General features: G+C 49.9%; 1 long non-coding RNA gene across 3 annotated transcripts in view; it reads right to left on the reverse strand.

Annotated features, from left to right (window-relative positions):
• Positions 1 to 5,909: 5,909 nt before the first annotated feature.
• Positions 5,910 to 20,873, reverse strand: part of LOC115095461 — a 29,795-nt gene continuing 14,831 nt past the window's right edge. For all 3 annotated transcript variants that reach the window (XR_003857775.1, XR_003857777.1, XR_003857776.1), the window contains exons 2-5: positions 10,849 to 10,954; positions 10,093 to 10,272; positions 9,800 to 9,881; positions 5,910 to 6,895 (exon numbers count right to left, since the gene is read on the reverse strand). This is a non-coding gene — a long non-coding RNA (uncharacterized LOC115095461). The remainder of the gene's footprint in view (positions 6,896 to 9,799; positions 9,882 to 10,092; positions 10,273 to 10,848; positions 10,955 to 20,873) is intronic.

The raw sequence follows: 20,873 nt of genomic DNA on the forward strand, positions 1-20,873 counted from the left end.
TATATACAAATACATGCTACCTATGTGCATGTATGGAACCCCCTTTGAAACTTTTCTCAAAATTTATGTGTGTAGCTTTATAATATAGATAGCATTTATCATGGAACCCGTACGCATGTACATTAACGTTTTGTATGCATGCACAGTGCCTTTATAAATAAATGTTATACACAAATTATTTTCTTATATATGTGTGTGTAGAGTTGGCCAATAAGGTAAATATTGGGTATAAGGAATACAAGGCATGTGTGGATGGTTCACAAATTATTGGAAACCATTCCTTTTCTTTTATTGGTCTCAGTCCTTCACCTCTATAGTTGATATTTAATCAGAGAGGGTGAGGCCCTTCAATCAACACTAAACAATCTTTTTCTTACTGCATAAGCCCTGTGTATTAGAAAACATCTGGGTGTTTGTTTCTAGGTCTCCTTTGCTGTAACCCATACTCCATTTAGTATAATTTATGTCTGGATGGGAAGCAGCTGACAGTTCTTACCATTCTTCAGGTGAATTCCTTCAAATTCTGCAGAGTTGCTTTGTGTGGATCCATCTCCATTAGGTTGCAGGTGGGTTAGGGGAAGAGGTAATTGTCTAATAGCTCAGCTGGCAGTTTTAATGAGAAAACCTTCATAAACTCCTTTTTCCTATATTATCTGGTAGAAGACAGGGAACAAGGAGGAAACTCTGTACTAATAGTCTGACCTCCATCAGCAAGTAGGGCCTCCAGAGATATGTTGGTATTGCTTAGGAGGTGGATCCTTGGGCTGAGATGGGGTTGATGCAACCCGTAGGTGAGGGCCTATGGGTCCCCACCGTCAGCAGGTAGAGTGGGCTAGGGATATGCAGAGGTACGCCATACGTTGCATTCAGGAATCATATTCGTCGGGGGGGGGGGGGCAGATACATTGCATTCGGCAAGGGGGCCCCCCCGATACGTTTATACATTAATTCTTATTCGTTTCCCGGCTAAAATTAAATTAACTACAACTCCCCACCCTCTTGACCCCCCCAAGACTTACCAAAACTCCCTGGTGGTCCAGCAGGTGGTCCGGGAGCCATCTCTTGCACTCTCACCCTCGGCTGCCAGTATTCAAAATGGCGCCGATAGCCTTTGACCTACTATGTCACAGGGACTACGGTGCCATTGGTCAGCCCCTGTCACATGGTAGGAGCACAAGATGGCGCCAGCCATCCATTACTATAGACTGGTCAGGAAACGGAGAAGGCAGGCGTGGTCAGACAGAGCAATCATCAAGGCTCGGAGAAGCAGGCGTGGTGAGACATAGCAATGGTCAAGGCATGGAGAAGGCAGGCGTGGTCAGACGTAGCAATGGTCAAGGCACGGAGAAGGCAGGCATGGTCAGATGTAGCAGTGGTCAGGCTTGGAAAAGGCAGGCGAGGTCAGAAGTAGCAATGGTCAAGGCACGGAGAAGGCAGGCGTGGTCAGACATAGCAATGGTCAAGGCATGGAGAAAGCAGGTGAGGACAGGCGTAGCAGTGGTCAGGCTTGGAGAAGGCAGGCGAAGTCAGATGTAGCAGTAGTCAGAACCAGGAAGTCAATCCAGGACACAGATGAGACAAACACAGAACCAGGAATCAAAAGGAACATGGAGCAAGACAAGCACGGAAGCAACGAGTACTCAGGAACCTGAAACAGGAAACTGAGGAGAACTGTTGCAAAGGCAACGCTATGGTGCGAGGCCTGAGCATTTATACACTGAAGAATCTGACATCAACATCCAGGTCCGCGGCCAGGTTCCCACCGCGGGCCCTTTAAAAGGTTTACTGATGCAGGCGTGCGTGCCTAGGGAGGGGTGCGGCACTGCTGGCAGCGTCTCTCCGCAAACCCCACGGAGAGACCCGATGGATGGAGGCATCTTGGCTGGAAGTCCAAGGAAGTGGAGCAGGGCCGGAGGCACTGGCGGGAGCCCGAGGTCAGGGCTGGCAGCCCATTGCCACTAGCCATGGGGAGCTGGAGCCTGGAAGTTGCTTAGAAAGATGAGAGGGCCACACCACGGAGCTGTCGCGGGTGATGCATGTAACAGAACCCCTCTTTTTCGTCCCCCTCCTGGAGGTCAGGGTTTGCCCGGATGGGTACGATGGAAGTTCAAGAGGAGGGTCTTGTCCAAGATGTTACGAGCAGGCTCCCACGAATTTTTGAATGGCTAGGCGGTAGGTGTGGAGGTAGGATTTGTAGGAATTGGAGTGCTGAAAGGTAGGGTCTTTGCGCCAGGCTCTTTCTTTGAGCCTAAGGGTGTGCTTCATTTGACGGAGTTCCTTTGTGTACCAGGGTTTGTTGTTGGAGGGAGCGGTACATTGCTTACGGGTGATGATGGGGCATAGCTTATCGGCAATGTCTTGAGTAATATTGATCCAAGAGCTGAGTGCAGTGTCAGGGGATGAACAGTCAAGGTTGTCCATGGATTCTGAGAGAACAGAGGTGAGCTCTTCAGTATTGCAGGTTTTGCGGTAGGAGAAGGAGTTGTTATTTTGTGGGTGGTTACAGGGGTTATGGGCACTAAGGGTGATCCGGGTCTTGATAAGTGCATGATCGGACCATGGTACAGGGGTACATGTGGGTGGTAGAGGGGTCTGGATACAAGAGTTAGTGAAAATGAGGTCCAGTGTATGCCCCGCATTGTGTGTGGGGGCTGCAATGGTTTGGGTGAAGCCTAGGGCCTGTAGGGCAGTGAGGAAGGTTTCACAGGATGGTGAGAGGGGATTGGAATCTACATGGAGGTTGAAATCTCCTAGTAGTATGGCGGGTTTTTCGTTGTTTATATTATTGGAAATGAGTTTGATGAGGGGGGAGGGGTTTTGTTCCAGGAGACCAGGAGGGGCATAGATGAGGCAAATTTGGAGGTTGGTGGATTTAAAAAGACCGACTTCCAGTTTCGGCGGAGGGTTGATATTTATGGGCCTGAGTTTGAGGGATTTTTTAGAGATAAGGAGGATGCCACCACCTTTCTTTTTTGGTCTGGGGATGGAGAAGATATCATGGGATAATGTGGGGAGCTGGTTCAGGATAACAGTGTCGGTGTCCTTGAGCCAAGTCTCTGTGACAGCACAGATTTCAGGTTTGTAGTCATGGATGAGGTCATCTACAATGTGGGTTTTTTTGGTAGCGGAGTGGGCATTAATTAGGAGTGTTAAAGAGGCGAGGCCAAGGAGTTGAGTTAAAGGGGAGGCAAGGATGGGGAGGAGGGATTTGTGCTTTGCTTGAGGGTTAGCAGTGCGAAGCGGGGGTGGTCTGGGTATGGTGGGGTGTATACCGGGTATGGGGAAAAATGAGGGAGTGGGATGGGAGTATGGGGGCATGGTGGGAGAGACCTCTGGGGGAGGTGGAGAGGGAGGAGGAGGGATGGGTGAGCAGCCGATTGAAGTTGACTCGTGGGATATGAACAGTACAGTAAATAAACATTAGGTAGCTGTATTACAGGGTGATGATACCAGGTGCAGCAGCTGAAAGAGAATACAGTGCAATACTTGCAATAAAGTACTTGTAATAAAATACTGGCAAAAAAGAGAATACAGTGCAATACTGGCAATACTAGCAAAAGACAAAGCAGGGTCAGATACATAGAGTTGGAGAACAGTGCTGAGCAGTTGGCGTTAGAGGTGTGGATCTGAACAATTAAAAGCATACCAGTCCTCGTGGGGGTGAGTAAGCGTAGCTCTGAAAGATAGAGTCGTGTCTTGGAGAGCTTTGGAGATGAGATGTAGTAGAAGCAGCGTGGATAGATCAAATGCTGAAATTCGGTTGGAAATATTGAGAACAGATTGATCAGGGTACAATGGTGTAATGGTGCTGCAGGCAGGATTTGAACTAAGTAAGGGGGGGATAGAAGGGGCGCACTAAGGGGCAGGCCCCTTAGTCACGCTCCTTTGGCGCGCGACGCCGGTAGGGAAGCAGGGCTTTAACTTGCCTGCAGCCCCGGATGATGACGCGGCAGGGGCGGTCCAATGCCGCGTGGTGATCGGCTGGGAGGTCTCGCAGTTCGAGGGGGCTCCGGTGCTCCGGGACCCCGATGGGTCTGCGCCGGCCGCGTGGGAGCCCTCAGCCTATTCGGGAGGTCGAGCGGTGAAAGAGGAAGTGCCGGCAGGGAAGCAGGGCTTTAACTTGCCTGCAGCCTCGGATGATGACGCGGCAGGGGCGGTCCAATGTCGCGTGGTGATCGGCTGGGAGGTCTCGCAGTTCGAGGGGGCTCTGGGACCCCGATGGGTCTGCACCGGCCGCGCGGGAGCCCTCAGCCTATTCGGGAGGTCGAGCAGCGAAAGACTATAACATAGTTTATGACTGGGTCCCACTCACATCTCTGACATTTGGAGGAGGTAACACCTAAGTGAAAACTTAGATAGGATGTAGTATGCCTATTACAGCTAGGATATTCAGGAGAGCTATGTTTAGAATGGTAACACAAATAAACAGGAGATAAACTGAGGCAGCTGTAAGGTACATAAGTGGAGGGAAAAGTTTAGAGGAAAGGACTGCCTGCCTAGCTACATGCAGCCCAATGTGTGGGTGTGAGAGTGATTGTAGTAGGCTGTGCTGCAAGGAACTCAGGGATGAAGATGTGAGTGGGACCCAGAAGAAGAGTGAGTGGGACCCAGAAGAAGAAGTTATATAACAAGATTAAACACAAAAAATAATTTTTATATAAAATATAATTTTTTTAAAAATTGTACAAACTACTTTTAAAAAGGGTGAAGGGATGGTAAAAACTATGGGCCTAATATTCAAAGCTGGCCATTTAAGCTGGATATAAATTATCTGGCTAAGCTACACGGCATAGTCAGTGACAAGTTTATGTTGCTGTTTATATGTTTATATATTCGTGCTTAGCTATATAAGTTATAACCTGCTAAGTTAATGTAGCAAGTTAACTTATGTGCTAAGACCGAATATCCCTACCTAGCCAATCTGCCCACTGCCTGCCCACAATTTATGCGGCTAACGTTTTAGCCGTCCAAGGGACTTATGTGGTGACACGGCAGCTGCTGAATACAAGCGCATATTCAGCAACTGCTACTTAACTGGATAAGTCCTACTTATCCAGCTAAGTAGCGCTGAACGTGCTTTGAATATCGGGCCCTATATATAAACGGCCCCAAGAATCTGAGGAAGACTGGCCCTGATAGGTTTAGGAGGCTAGAAGCTATGGTGGTCATCTCATGCTCGCCAGCTCAAGAGTGGTCATAGAGCCCTCTTGAGTCTGTACAAGTAGATTCACCACACCCACCAGCCTCCTGAGGTCCTCGCACATCTTGTGGACATTAGAGATGTGCATTCATTTAAAATGAGTGCAATTTGATTCATTTTGGGGCCCCCAAATGATTCGAGGATCCCCATGAATGAAACAAAACGTATTCGTTGCACTGCTTTTAAATAAATGCATCTGGCCTAAGCCTAGGCTTGAGGCCAGGACCTCGCCTAAATCATAGGCTGAAGTCCAAAGCAGAGGCTGTAGCCTAGGCCAGAGCCACATTTGACACTGGGGTTTTGGCCTAGGCCTAGGCTGATGCTGCGGCCTCTTCCCAAACCAGAGTTCTCTCCAAAACAATCACCTACCTGATCCATTGGGTATCAGCGAAGCATCCAAGCCAGGATGCAATGCCAGAGCCTCAGCCCGTCCCCAGGCCCCAGACTGGGGCCCAAACTGGAGGCCAAGTTGTGATGCCTGGGCCTCGGCCTAGGCCAGAGCCAGGGTCCAGGTCCGAGCCGCAGCCCAGTCCAGAGGCCAGGTTCTGATCCCAATGTAACTGTCTCTTTTTAGTCAGTAAGGAGGCCCAGACAACTGATCCGTAAAGATAGACTTTTATTGCCAGCAAGATGCAGCTAAGACAAAGGCTCAGTACAACTGCATGCCCCTCCCCTTCAGGAGCAGACTCTTCTGCACTTTACAGTTCTTATCTTTTACACATGCGTTCTAAGCATTGCTGAGCAAGCATATTCCGGCTGAAGGGGCTACTGACCCCCTCCCTAGACACCCTGGAACTTTCGTGAAACTTCTTGTTCAGACCCCCTTCACCAGAGCCTCGGCCCAGACTCTGGCCTAACCCTGTAGCCTGGTTGCCAGGTCCAAAAGCCTGGGCATTGGCCTAGGATCAAGCCCAGGCCCAGAGCCCAGGTCTTGGAATAGCTCTGATGACATCCTATTCCTTCTTCTTTTCTTCTTCAAATGACGCCGTCCGCTGGGGGTGCGTCAGAGTTAATTAACTCCAGCATGTTCACCCTGGCAGACAGCACCATTTTGATCTGTGGTATGGTGGGGCCGGTCTCCTCCTGGAGCAGCATGGGCCCAAGCTGGGTAAGTGTGGGCCTGGGAGGGATCCTGGCCCCAGAAATTTTCTGGATGGGTGGAAGAAAGGGATGGGAGACCCGTCCTTTTTTTTTTTTTTATTAATGTTTGATTTGTTTTTTTCACACGAATGAAATGAATCAAACATTCCACAAATCAAAATTCATGAAAAAAACCTGAAAATGAACCGAAAAACGATAATGAATTTGTTTTTGCCCTGCACACCTCTAGTGGACATCTTTCCTCATTATCCGGACTTTTGCTACTGATGCTGCAAGATCCTGGGCTTGGAGCTGCTGCTGGTCAGAGTCAAAGGGAAGCTGCGCAGCAAGATGCTCACCTTCCTCTACCAGCAATAGCTGACGACCATCGGGACCTGCATCCGGTGGTCCCTGGGGGAAAAGAGGTGGAGGCTGTACAGGAATAGGAATGGGAAGGGGATGCTGATCTGGCTCAGGACCACAGTTGAGAAGTGCGGCTGACTGCTGTGCCACTGAAGGTAGAGCGGTGGTGGTGGTGGCTTCTAACCACCTGCAGCTGGCACCACAGCTGGAGGGTCTGGATGCTCTTCCTCCTCTTTGACGAGCTGGTGATGTCTGTGAACAGAGAAAATGTGTGTGTGTCAAGCTATCAGCTGATGTGCACTGAGATTTGATTTACTCCATCATGCAAACTGTATGAATGCATGGGAGACGTGGAGGCAACAGCGTGTGATCCTAGCTGTGGGATGCTCATCTGCAAGACTCTGTATCGGTTCCCTGAGATACACTGGCTTCTGTACTGCAGTCCTTTACAGCAGGCGCTGTTTCTGCTGTGGCTGGCCTAGGTGGGGAACTGCTTACTCAGTGCCAGAACTTGACATAGGAACAGCCACAACCAAAGAAAAGCTGCCACCATCAGGCCTCAGCCCAGGAGGACTTCCTGTTGCTGCTGAGTACTTACCCAGGGTGAGAGATCACAGCTGTTGCCTGCCGGGGGGGGGGGGGGGGGGGGAATGGACAAAGAAGCCAGAGAACACGAGGAAGTGGATGAGAGAGAGGGAGAAAGTGGGGAAGAGAGAATAAAGACAAAAAGTGTTTAAAACAAATAAAAGTAAAATAAGCAAATTAAAATATGAGAAAATAAAAAAATGATCTAAGAAAAAACAAAACTAGAGAGAAAATAGGAAAAACTTGTGAAAACAGTATAAAAAACAAAAAAAGAAAAACAGGTGTGCAGGGTTGGATGGAGTTTCTCAGCTCCTAAAAACATTTTCCAGCCCTTACCATTGTGTTGTATGGCCTGTGTGGCTGAATGTGGTGTGGCATGTGCATCTCTGTGTTTGTCTGGTGTGCTTTGGTCTGCGTATGTGGTCTGTCTGCTTGTGTCTCTTTTTGTGTCTGCCTGTGTTTGTCTATCTGGGTGTGTTGTGTCTAAACCTCTTTGTGTCTGTCTTCTGTCTGGGGGTGGTGTATCTATCTATGCTTGTCTGGGTGTTGGGTTTCTGTCTCTCTGTAGGCTGTGTCTTCGTGTGGGAAGTCTGTGTCTCTTTGTGTCTGTCTAGGTATGGGATAATTGTGTCTATGCATGGGGTCTCTGTGTCTGCCTATATCTGTCTGAGTATCTGTTTCGCTCTCTATTGGTCTAGGTGTGAGATGTCTGAGTCTGGCTATGAGGTATCCATTTCTTTCTGTGTCTGTCTGGGTACAGGTAGTCTGCCTCGTTGTGTCCATGTGATTGTGTGTATATGTGTGAACTTGCTCCTTTCATCAACTTGAAGAGAAACAAAATGGGGGATTTGAGACACTGGTTTGCAGTGTGGCTACCTGGTGAATACCCTTCACATATTTGTGTGCATTTGTGTATATTTATATAGATAGATAGATAGATAGATATGGAGCACAGAATTTGTGCAGAATTCCCCCTGCGCAGAATTGCCATTTTCTGCGCAGAATTGCCAAATTCTGTGCAGAAAAAAAGCAGGAGACCCCAGCATGCTGCGTAATGAGCGCGTCCTGCAGCACACGGGACGTGCCCCGTTCGCGGCGAACGGCGCGTCCCGTGGCATGCCGGTGAGAGAGAATATGTGTCAGAGAGGGGAGGGTGAGAGAGAGCAGGAGGGTGTGAGAGAGAGCATGGGGAGGGGGATGCTGGTGAGAGAGAATGTGTGTGTGAGAGAAGGGAGGGTGACAGAGAACATGGTTGGTAAGGGGGGTGGAGAGGGTGATAGCAGGATGGTGTGAGAGAGAGCATGGGAGGTAAGAGAGGGGGCTGGGGAGATGCTTGAGTGTGGGTTTCAGAGAGAGGGAGCCTATATGAGGAGATTGTGAAGGAGTGTGTATGTGTGTGAGAGATTGGGAGCTCATGTGTATGAAAAAGGGGTTGTGTGTATGTGAGGGTGCTAGCCTGTGTAAAGGGATTGTATATGTGTAAGACAGAACCTGTGTGAAGGGCTGTGTGAGAGAGAGACACACAGGTAGCCTGTGTGAGGATATATGTGTGAGAGAGAAAGTGAGTTTGTGTGGGTGTCTAAGCAAGTGAGAAGGCCCTGTATGAGGGGATGTGTGTGTGTGCACGAGAGAGTGAGGGAGACTGTATGAGGGTGTGTGTATGTGTATTAGAGAGAGGGAGCATGTGTGTGAGAGAGAGAGGGACAGAGGGAGCCTGTGTGAGGGGCAGTACTGAGAACAGGGTCAAAGTCTGGGACTGACAATAGAGTGGAAGGGGTTGAGCCTAGAGGTGGAGGGGAGAGATACTGGCAGGTGGAGGAGTTGGGGCCTGAGAGGGCAAAGTGGCCAGGGGAGTAGGGAGAGCGAGTGGAAGGGACACTCTTACAGTGAATTTCTAGAGAAATTCTGCTCAAAATATTTAAAATTCTGCAACTTTAAATAATAACTTTTTTCTGTAATTGTGTTATTTTGACCAATGGCAATTTTGCAGAATTTTAAGTTTTTGTGCGTAGAATTTTAATTTTTTTGCACAGAATTCCCCCAGAAGTAATATTCACACACATGCACAGATAAAAATAGTAACCCATGGAAAGGGAGCCATGGCTAAAAATGTTTGCTCACTCCTGCTTTACACATAGTGCTTACCTAGTGATAAAGGCTCCAAGGTAGCCCCAGTGGCTGGGTGATATGTTTTACAGTGTGCTTTGGATTCTAACTTGTCCATGACCATGATGCTGCCACAAGGCAAAGGGTCCCTGTTGGAAGGGAGTCCTAGAGATTCCCTGGAAATGGTATTTGGAGTGGGTTATAATAGCCTAGTAACTTCTATAGTTAGCCCATGAGTGCTGTTAAAAGCAGTGCTTATGACATATCAGGCTCTAACCCACATGTTGAGCTGTATCTACCATTCTGCTGGATGGAAGCCTATTTTCTCTAGAAACAAGAATTGTATGCAGCTATTGGTGGAGACCAGGTAGTATTGGGTGGCAGAGTATTAGAGGTGCCTGTGATGGAATCAGCAAAGAGACAGACCATGTTAATATCTCCCTGAAGGGCATTTAGGGAACTTACCACTTGCCTCTTCCTGCCTGACATGCAACTGCTGCAACCAGATCTCCTCTATCTCCTATGCCTTCTTCTTGAGGTTCTCAGTCTAGACAGAGAAGAAGTAAGAAGAAAATGCTCTTAGTTTAAAGTAGCAGTTCTGTGACCTCTTTAATGGTTTGTTTTCATTCATGCCAGTTAATCCTAGAGCCACTCTTACAGTGAGTGGCTCTTTACTGTCGTTGCTGACATCCATATATGCTTTTAGGTTTTTGGCTACTACGTCCATCCCATCTTTTTATTTCTCTCAAGGTACTTACCTGTGGGGGTAGAAGGCTCCCTGGATCAATTGTCTTTGAGGCCTTGCCAAGTCTCCTGCATGGCTCTTGCATCTCTTGTAACTCCCTTTATGTCCCTTACCACCATGGACACCAGCCTGGCCTCGTCCCTGGTGGTGAAGTTGGATTGTCTTGCGCAGGAGGGGGTGGGACCCAGTCAAACTGGAAGTGTACGCACACACGCATTAAAAAGTACGCCTGTGCTAAAGCTCCCAAGTACATGCATCATAACCTGCATGTTTTGGGGAGAGGAGGTACATGTATTTCAAAACATGCGCACATGGATTCACCTGGTTCTAAAATAGGTTATCAAATCTGCATGGGCTAATATATGTGTGTATTTGGGAGTGCACAGAGATGTTTGAAAGTTATCATCTCAGTAACTATGTCTCCCCTCTATGCTGTCAAAACCCTTCACTTTCTCAATTATTTCTATTGTCTATGGTGTGTCTATCACTGTTTAGCTTTGTGTCACCTACCTCTTTGCTCTCTCTCTCTTCCTATATCTTCCCTGTCAATCTCTCCTCAACCACTTCCTATTTTCTTATATTCATCGCTATACTTTTCTCTCTCTTCTCATTCTCCCCCATGACATCTGAAAAAAGAATCTGCATGATCTGAAAAGCTCATTTAGTACAGCATCTTTTTATTGGTGCTTTAACAATATCACAGCCTACTTAGCCTCATTAGATGTCTATAATGATAGAAAATGTAATGGGAAATTTACAGAAAACTTACCGAAGGCAGCATTGAATAAATAATCCAGTGGGTGAACATTTACAATCATGGCAGTCCTTCTTCCAAGAGGAACCAATTGAGTAAACAATATCACCATCCTTACATCCTTAAAAAAAAGAAGAAAAAGTAAAATCTTCCATTCCTACCATTACTTGACAGAGGTGTACCATGGGAAATAATATTACTTCCTATGGGTGTGCACTGAATTTTTTTGGTTTTGTTTTGTTGTTTCATTTGTTACCTGTTTCATTTTTTTTAATGTATATAAAATGAAAAAGCAAACAAATGAAATTAAAACAAGAAAACAAAATGAAAAGGAAAAATGTCAGGTTTTGCGGCTGCCAATATAATCAATAAATATTTAAATAAAAACCTTCCCCAGGCTCTCTCTCCATTGCCTCCCATTCCTTGGCCTCTCTTACCTCATTAAGCTAAGAAAATTGTATAACGTTCACATTGCTTTTCTGTTACACAACTGTTAAGAAAATGTATACTTTTGTAAACCGTTGTGATGGCTCAACCGAATAACGGTATATAAAACTCAATAAATAAATAAATAAATAAATTAAGAGCTTGAAAATCGGGCAGCTTGGATCCCCAGTAGTTGCTTCTGCTCCATGCTGGTGCCTGTTCGTTAATGGCGCTGGCTGACTTGAAGCCAATGCCATTTTCAATGTTTGCCGTACTCAAAGTCTAAATTATTTTATTGTTCTACAAACACTGAAAATAGAACTGACCTCAGGTCGGCTGGGGCCATTGGAGAACAGGCACTAGTACGGCAAGAGCAATTGGGGATCGCTCCTTTCCACATAATGGATGGGGTAAGGGGGCTAGAGGATGGGAGATAAAGTACAGAGGACCTTCGGAAGTTTTTTAATTTGGCAATGAAAATGAAACAAAAGATAAAGAATTCAAAACAAATTGAAAGGGAACAGGAAGTTTGATTAAAATTTCCAATTTTGTGTCAGATGAAAGCACTTCCCTACGTAAGATTTTAGCGAATGCTGGGAAGGAGCCAGCTATTGTGATGAGTATGGGTACCAATAACAAAGGGAGATGCAGGAGGAGGCTCCGGAGGTTAAATTTAGGCAGGAAATTGAAATTCATGTCCTCCAGGGTTGCATTCTCAGAAATGCTCCTTGGTGTACACTCTAGATCACAGAGGCAGGCTGAGCTCCAGAGCCTCAATGTGTGGATGAAATGATGGTGCAGAGAGAGCAGCTTTAGATTTCATAGGAACTTGGGAACATTCTAGGAAAGGAAGAGCCGTGTTCCAATGGAATGGACTCTACTTTAACCAGGGCGAAACCTGGCTGCTGGCGCTAACGTTTGAAAGGGGAATAGAGCAGCTTTTAAACTTGACCATGGAGGAAAGTCGATAGTCAGGAGTGCATGATTTGGAGGGAGATAACTACCAAAGATACTTGCTAATCAAAGAAGTTAGAATAACCCAATAGAGCATCTGTGGTAAAGGCTAATGCAGTGATAAACTAACAAAAAGAAGAGCCAATGAATCCCAAAGTCAAACACAAAACAAAAAGGGTAATGCACTGGTCCTTTCGTAACGAGGATATCTCCCCAAGGCCTACTGCCCAGGAGGGAAGGGTTAGGTCGGCCGTCATAGTTGGTGATTCGATTATTAGGAATGTAGACAGCTGGGTGGCTGGTGGGCGTGAGAATCGTAATACACAATGGGGTAGATTTTAAAAAGGTGTGCACGGGCTTACATGTACGTGCGCTACCTGGCACACACACATGTACACCTGATTTTATAACTTGCGAGCAAGTTATAAAATCAAGGGTCACCAAGCGCAAGAGGGTGCACAATTTTGCATCTTGCGTGCGCCGGGCCGCGCTGCCTTCCCCCGTTGCCTTCCCCTTAGCCTGACCTTCCCACCCCTTCCCCTAACCTTTCCCCTCCAGCCCTACTCTAACCTCCCTCCCTGATCTTTATTTTACCTTTTGCGCCTGCCTCTGGCAATTGCGTGCGCCGGCCAATTCCTGGCACAGCAATTGCGTGCGCTGGCCAAGTCCTGGCACAGCGGCAAATGGCTGCTGTGCCAGGAGCCGCTGACCCCGCCCCACCCATGCCCCGCCCACTCCCCAACCCCCTTTTCAAGCCACGGGACTTACACGCATCCCGGGGCTTTACGCCCAGCGTGCATAACCTCCCTATGCACGTAAATCTTTGAAAATCTGCCCCAATAGTTTTCACAAAGACAGACTGCCAAGAGAGTCCAAGTATTGCCTAGTACAGGTTGAACAGTGGTGTATATAGACTGTAACGGAGGTTGTTTGAGGCTATCTGGGAAGCTGACAGAAATGTCTTACTGGATTTGCTGTGAATTTGAAAGCTATATCTTCTACCTTAACTATTCTTTCTTTTTGCAGCACAATTTTGGATGTGAACAGTGGGGTTTGTTTGTTTTTTAAGTGCTTGTGTGTGTGTCCTGTATCCAAGTTGTACTTGCAGCTTGGCTGCCCCCAACTGAGATTTATTTCCTCATTTTGGGAAAGTTATCCCAAGTTCCCCAAAGCAGAGAAGGTGATCCCCAATGGACAGGGGGTTATATTAATATTCCTGTCATTTCTTCGTCTCTCTCCACACATTGCTCCTTGTCACCTTTAAATTTCACTATATCACTTCAGCCTCCCTTCTTTCTCTGATACCGGTATATGAAAAATGTTTTGTCACCTCGCTTTATCTCTTTGCCAATCCTTTCTTCCGTTTAACCTTTTGCTTTCCTGATTTGTTTGTTTCTTTCAGTTTCACCAGGTATTCTTCCCTGTGTTCCTCTTTTTGGGATCCTTTATACTTCCTGAACACTGTTCTTTTTGCCTTTATTTTTTCAGCCTACTTCTTTGAGAACCAAATCAGTATCTTTTTCCTTTTTCCTTTTCTAACATATAGATTTGTTGTCTTTGTAATAGCTCCTTTCAAGCTTGCCCACCTTTGTCCACCTCACCCATTTTCTCCCAGTCTTCCAGTTCTTCCTCCACTTTGACAAAGTCTGTATTTTTGAAATTCAAAACTCAGGTCTCTGCGTGTGTTCTCTGTATCTCATTTGTGATATCAAACCATACCATTTGATGATCACTGGTGCTCAGGTGGGCACCCATGGGGACATTAGAACCATTATCCCCATTAGTAAGCACTAGGTCAAGTAACACAGCCTCTCTCGTGGGTTCCATTATCATTTGTTTGAGAAGAGCTCCTTGAAGGGCATCCACTATCTTTCTACAATTTGTAGATTCTGCAGAAAGATATTTCAATCTACTTCCAATAGATAAAAATCCACAACGAGCAACACTTCTCCCTTCTTTCCCATCTTTTGGATGTCTTTGACCAGATCTCTGTCTTGCTCTTGTATCTAACAAGCTAGACAAATATAAATACTAGGGGAAAATAAAAACTAAAAGCAAATGCCCCTATCTGTAACCTATCATTTAAAATAGCCACAGCCCCTGTAGACTGGAGAGTGGCCAATTTTTAAAAAAAGATTCCAGGGATGATCCAGGAAACTACAGAATGGCGAGCCTGATGACAGCACCAAGAAAAATGATAGAAGATATTCTTAAAAACAAAATTACCTGCTATATAGATTTTGTAAGTCAAGATGTTCCTTTGCTAAATCATATTGACTCTTTTCCATTAAGAAAAATCTAAAAACGTTTTTGAAGTAAATAACTATGTAGATAAAGATAAGCCAATTGATATCGTTTATTTGGATTTTCAGACAGCAATCAAAATCATAGAGGCAGTATCCTTTGTGGATTAGTAACTAATTAAAAGACAAGAAATAGAAAGTAGGACTAAATGGTCAGTTTTCCAAATGGAGTGCCCCAGAGTTCTGTGTTGGGACTTTTGTTGTTCAGCACATTCATTAATGTGGGAAAGGGAGCAATAAGTGAAGTGATCAAATTTTCAGATGACAAGAATTTATCCAAAGCTATTAAAACAGTAGGGGGATTATGAGGAACTATAGAAGAACTGTAAGCTTCGTGGACCCTTGGGCCGATCGGAACCAGGAGATGGGATACCTTAGAGAGGTTGTGACACCGGTTCCAACCGGTAGGCGGCGGAGGCAGGCTCGCGGACAGCTGAGAGGAAGACACGAAGAGCCCTATGCGACCAAGGGCCAGGAGAAGAGGCTGACCTGGTGGAAGAGGATCTTCGCCCTGGAAGCCGGTACCCCCCCGAGAGGAGCTCGTAAGAGTCCGGCCGCTGGGACTTAGGAGATTCACCCTGGAAGCCGGTGTCCCCCCGGGAGGAGCCCGTAGGAACCCGGCCGCTGGGACTTAGGAGATCTCTACCGACGGAGTCGTTGCTCACCAGGCCAGGGTCAGGTGCCGGAGAATCGCCGTCAGCCAGTCCGAGTCCAGAGCCAGGGGATCGTCGTCAGCCAGTCCGAGTCAAGAGCCAGAAGAGTACCGTAAGCCGAACCGGGTCAAGAGCCAGAAGATCACCGAAGCCAAACAGAAGTCAGGAGCCAGGAAGAACCACAAGCCAAACCGAAGTCGAAAACCAGACGATCAAGCGACGAGCAGGAACTCAGCAACTGGGAGCAGGACGAACCTGGGAACCTCGTTGCAAGGCGATGTCCTGGTCCAGCTGCAGGGCTTAAGTACCCTGCAGCGTCTGACGTCATCAGGAGGTGTCCCTGAGGTTTTCCCGCGCTGGCCCCTTTAAATTCTAGCCTTAGACGCGCGCGCGCGTCTAGGGGGCGGGGCCTAGCACCGCGAGGCTCCGGCTGCTCCGGCGAAACGAAGGGGCAGGAGCTGAAGGTGCCCGGGGGGTGACCCCCCCTCCCGCGACCCCCCTCCTGGGGGGTCACGGCTTATCCGGATGCGCCATATGAAATTGATGAAGGAGGTCCTTATCCAGAATGTGGGCGGAGGGCTCCCACGAGTTCTCTTCAGGGCCGTATCCTTCCCAGGAGAGAAGATACTCCCAGCGATGACGACGGAACCGAACGTCCAAGACTTCTTTCACCGTGTACGTGGTCCCAGGATCAGAAGCAACCTCGGAAGGCTCCGGAGGCAGAGGCCGAAAGCGAGAGAGGACCACTGGTTTGAGGAGAGAAACGTGGAAGACGTCGGGTATCCGAAGGGTAGATGGGAGACGTAAGCGGTAGGAAACCGCGCCAACCCGTTCGGCTACCCGGAAAGGCCCGATGTAGCGAGGAGCTAATCTCATGGAGGGAATCCTGAGCTGGATGTTCTTGGTAGAGAGCCACACCCTGGAACCGGGCAGAAATACCGGAGCAGGTCGCCGAGACTTGTCCGCGTAAGTCTTGAAGCGTGCGGCGGTATGGCGGAGCTGCTCTTGCGTGGAGCGCCAAAGCTGCTGAATCTGGCTGGCCGTCAGTTGCGCCGCTGGCGAGGAGGTGGAGACAGGCAACGGTAATGGTGGCTTGGGGACCTTTCCATAAACCATCTTGAAGGGATACTGTTGCGTAGCAGAGTGTCGATGCCGGTTGTACGAGAATTCGGCCCAGGGGAGGAGAGCCACCCAGTTGTCCTGCTGCTCCCCTACAAAAGCGCGGAGAAACGTTTTCAGGGTTCGGTTCGTGCGTTGCACTTGGCCATTGCCCTGGGGGTGGAACGCCGTGGTCAGGTCTACCTGAATCCCAAACTTCTTGCAGAGCGCCCGCCAGTACTTGGCCGTAAACTGGGGCCCACGGTCTGAGGTGATATGCTGAGGCAGACCGTGTAGGCGGAAGACATGATGGACGAAGAGGTCTGCCAACTCAGGAGCCGAGGGTAGTTTGGCTAATGGCACAAAATGAGCCATTTTAGAAAAGCGGTCAACCGTGACCCAGACTACCGTTTTCCCTTGTGAGGGAGGTAACTCGACGATGAAGTCTGTGGAGATGTGGGTCCACGGTTCCGCGGGTACTGGGAGAGGCTGAAGGAGTCCCCAGGGGCGACCAGGCAACGGTTTTTGCTGCGCACATGTGGGGCATGACTGGACATAAAGGCGGACATCCTCCTTTACCTTCGGCCACCAATAGAACTCAGTCAGGAGCTGGAGAGTCCGGGCTACCCCGGGGTGCCCCGCCGTCAAAGAATCATGTGCCCACGCTAGGACCCTCCTTCGGGCACGTACGGGAACCACCGTACTCCCTGCCGGCGCTAGTTCGGTGGCTGCCAGTTGGACCTTGGCCGGATCCAGAATGTATTGAGGAGGGTTGGGACCATCTTCACTCTCCGAAGCACGTGAGAGGGCATCTGCCCTAGTATTCTTGGCTGCTGGCCGATATCGGAGAACAAAATCGAACCTGCTGAAGAAGAGGGACCAGCGTGCTTGCCGTGGATTGAGCCTCTGAGCATGGGACAAGTATTCAAGGTTCTTGTGGTCCGTGTACACCACGATGGGATGTTGGGCCCCCTCTAACCATTGACGCCAAGCTTCGAAGGCCAGCTTAATGGCCAATAGCTCCTTGTCTCCAATTCCGTAATTTTTCTCAGCAGGCGAAAACTTTCGGGAGAAGTAGGAGCATGGGCGGGTTTTCCCGTCTTTGGAGACTTGGGACAGGACGGCTCCCACGGCCACGTTGGAGGCATCCACTTCCAAAACGAACGGACGTAAAGGATCCGGGTGTCGGAGGCAAGTGTCCTGCAGAAAGGCCTCTTTAAGGTCCTGGAAGGCCTGGACGGCGGCGGAAGACCAGTTTCGTGCATTGGCGCCTTTGCGCGTGAGGGCCGTTAATGGCGCCACCAGGGAGGAGTAGTGTGGAATAAAGTGACGGTAGAAGTTGGCGAAGCCTAAGAACCGTTGGATCGCCTTCACTCCCACCGGTTGGGGCCAGTTCCGGATGGCAGCAACCTTCTCAGGATCCATGCGGAAGCCGGTGGAGGATACGATGTATCCCAGAAAGGGCAGAGATTCTTCCTCAAACTGGCATTTCTCCAACTTCGCATACAGTTGGTTTTCCCTCAGCTTTTGCAAAACCTGTCGTACATGCTGCCGATGTTCCTCGAGGTTCCGGGAGTAGATCAACACATCGTCAAGGTACACAATGACGGATGTGTACAAGAGGTCCCGTAGCACCTCGTTCATTAAGTTTTGGAACACCGCTGGGGCATTGCAGAGACCGAAGGGCATGACGAGGTACTCGTAATGGCCGTCCCTGGTATTAAAGGCGGTCTTCCACTCGTCGCCTGGTCGAATTCGTACGAGGTTGTATGCCCCTCTAAGGTCCAACTTGGTGAAAATGCGAGCTCCTTGCAGGCGATCCAGGAGCTCCGGAATCAGAGGCAATGGATAGCGGTCTCGCCGGGTAATCTGGTTCAAGCCCCGGTAATCAATACAGGGCCGGAGAGACCCATCCTTTTTGGCCACGAAGAAGAAGCCGGCTCCAGCCGGAGAGTTAGACGGTCTGATGAACCCTCGGTCCAGGTTCTCCTTAATGTAGACGGACATAGCCTTGGTCTCTGGTAGGGACAGAGGATATACTCTCCCACGAGGAGGCGTGGTGTCCGGGAGCAAGTCGATTGCGCAATCAAACGGGCGATGCTCTGGGAGTAGCTCTGCCTTCTCCTTAGAAAAGACATCCTGGAAGGACTGGTACTGGGGTGGAACATTCAGAGGAGTGGCCAGGAGCGGAAGCATCTGTAGCGGGCGAGCAGGAAGACAATGACGGGCGCAGCCTGGACCCCATGATGTGATCTGGAGAGAAGACCAGTCGATCACCGGAGAATGTTTTCTTAGCCAGGGCAGTCCGAGGATGAGTCGGTGAATGGACCTTTCAAGAATGAGGAACGAGATCTCCTCTTTATGAAGCAGACCCACCTGAAGCTGAAGCGGAGTCGTACGAGTAGCTATGGTTCCTGGGAGGGGTGTCCCCTGGATGGACGACACACGCAAGGGTGGTTCCTGAGGCACGATTTTGAGTTGTAGTTGTTGCGCCAGGTCCCGGAGGATAAAATTCCCCCCGGAGCCAGAGTCGAGGAGAGCCAGAGTATCGAAACCCCCTCCAGGAAGACAGAGTTTAGCTGGAACAGTACATGGGGAATCCGGAGAGATACTGCCTAGAGTCAACTCCCCACTCGACCCTAGGTTCGGGCGTTTCCCGGACGTGCTGTACAGTGAGCCAGAAAGTGTCCTGCACCACCGCAGTAAAGGCATAAGCCCTGCGAGCGCCGACGCCTCCGTTCCTCAGCCGAGAGAGGGTCCCCGGCCCAACTGCATGGGTTCTTCAGGCGGGGAAGCAGCCGCCGCAGGAGGCGAAGCTCGAACCCGAGGGGGCGTGGTTCGACGGGCAGGCTGTCCTTGGGTGGCCCTTCTCTCTCTAAAACGGCGCTGGATGCGCCGATCCACGCGTCCGGCCAGTTCAATCAGTTCCTGAAGGTCATCTGGGAGGTCCCGAGCCGCAAGTTCATCCTGGAGCCGAGGGGAAAGAGCTTCTAGGAATATTCCATGCAAACTATCCTCCCCCCAGGCCAGCTCGGTGGCCAAAGTCTGGAACTCCATCGCAAATTCCTCGAGGGGGCGATTGCCTTGCTTCAGCTGGAGGAGTTCAGAGGCGGCCGTGGAAGCCCGGGATGGTTCGTCATAGATCCGCCGGAAGGCCTTGACGAACTGCACGAGGTTATTCAGGCGGGGGTCTTGGCGCTCCCAGAGAGCGGAAGCCCAAGCCAAAGGTTTCCCGTCCAGGAGGGAAATTATGTAAGTCGTTTTGGTCCGATCCGTGGTGAACTGTGCCGGCAGGAGGTCGAAGCGAATATAACAGTGGTTAAGAAACCCTCGGCACGCCTTCGGATCTCCTGAATACCTGGGAGGTGCCGGCATCTGTACTGGGACTGACGAGCCCGGGTTGACCTGCGACGTGGATGCGGCGGGCCGACCTGCGGAGGTCCCCTCTACACGATCCGCCAAGCGTTGGACGGCTGACATCAGGGTGTCGAGGCAGGATTGCTGTTGCTGTAGCTTCTGGGCTATGCCTGGGATAGCCTTCAGACCGGCAAGATCCGCCAGGTCCATGGCCTTGCAATCTGTAAGCTTCGTGGACCCTTGGGCCGATCGGAACCAGGAGATGGGATACCTTAGAGAGGTTGTGACACCGGTTCCAACCGGTAGGCGGCAGAGGCAGGCTCGCGGACAGCTGAGAGGAAGACACGAAGAGCCCTATGCGACCAAGGGCCAGGAGAAGAGGCTGACCTGGTGGAAGAGGATCTTCGCCCTGGAAGCCGGTACCCCCCCCGAGAGGAGCTCGTAAGAGTCCGGCCGCTGGGGACTTAGGAGATTCACCCTGGAAGCCGGTGTCCCCCCGGGAGGAGCCCGTAGGAACCCGGCCGCTGGGACTTAGGAGATCTCTACCGACGGAAGTCGTTGCTCACCAGGCCAGGGTCAGGTGCCGGAGAATCGCCGTCAGCCAGTCCGAGTCCAGAGCCAGGGGATCGTCGTCAGCCAGTCCGAGTCAAGAGCCAGAAGAGTACCGTAAGCCGAACCGGGTCAAGAGCCAGAAGATCACCGAAGCCAAACAGAAGTCAGGAGCCAGGAAGAACCACAAGCCAAACCGAAGTCGAAAACCAGACGATCAAGCGACGAGCAGGAACTCAGCAACTGGGAGCAGGACGAACCTGGGAACCTCGTTGCAAGGCGATTGTCCTGGTCCAGCTGCAGGGCTTAAGTACCCTGCAGCGTCTGACGTCATCAGGAGGCGTCCCTGAGGTTTTCCCGCGCTGGCCCCTTTAAATTCTAGCCTTAGACGCGCGCGCGCGTCTAGGGGGCGGGGCCTAGCACCGCGAGGCTCCGGTTGCTCCGGCGAAGCGAAGGGGCAGGAGCTGAAGGCGCTGCAGGCCCGGGCGAGGTGGGGAGACGCCGGGCCTGCGGCGGCAGAGATCCCCGGAGGCCCGGGGAGCGCGGGGCCCGTGCGGACGCGCGACCAGGTGGGTGGCGATTCCAGGGGCGGCCCGGAATCGCAACAAGAACCTTGTGAGACTGGGAGAATGGGCAGATAAAAAGTGTTAAGTGATACACATAAGGAAAAAATAATCTCAACTCTAACAATGCTGGGATC

The sequence above is a fragment of the Rhinatrema bivittatum genome, chromosome 7, assembly GCF_901001135.1.
Source record: "Rhinatrema bivittatum chromosome 7, aRhiBiv1.1, whole genome shotgun sequence".
NCBI classification, from domain to species: Eukaryota; Metazoa; Chordata; class Amphibia; order Gymnophiona; family Rhinatrematidae; genus Rhinatrema; species Rhinatrema bivittatum.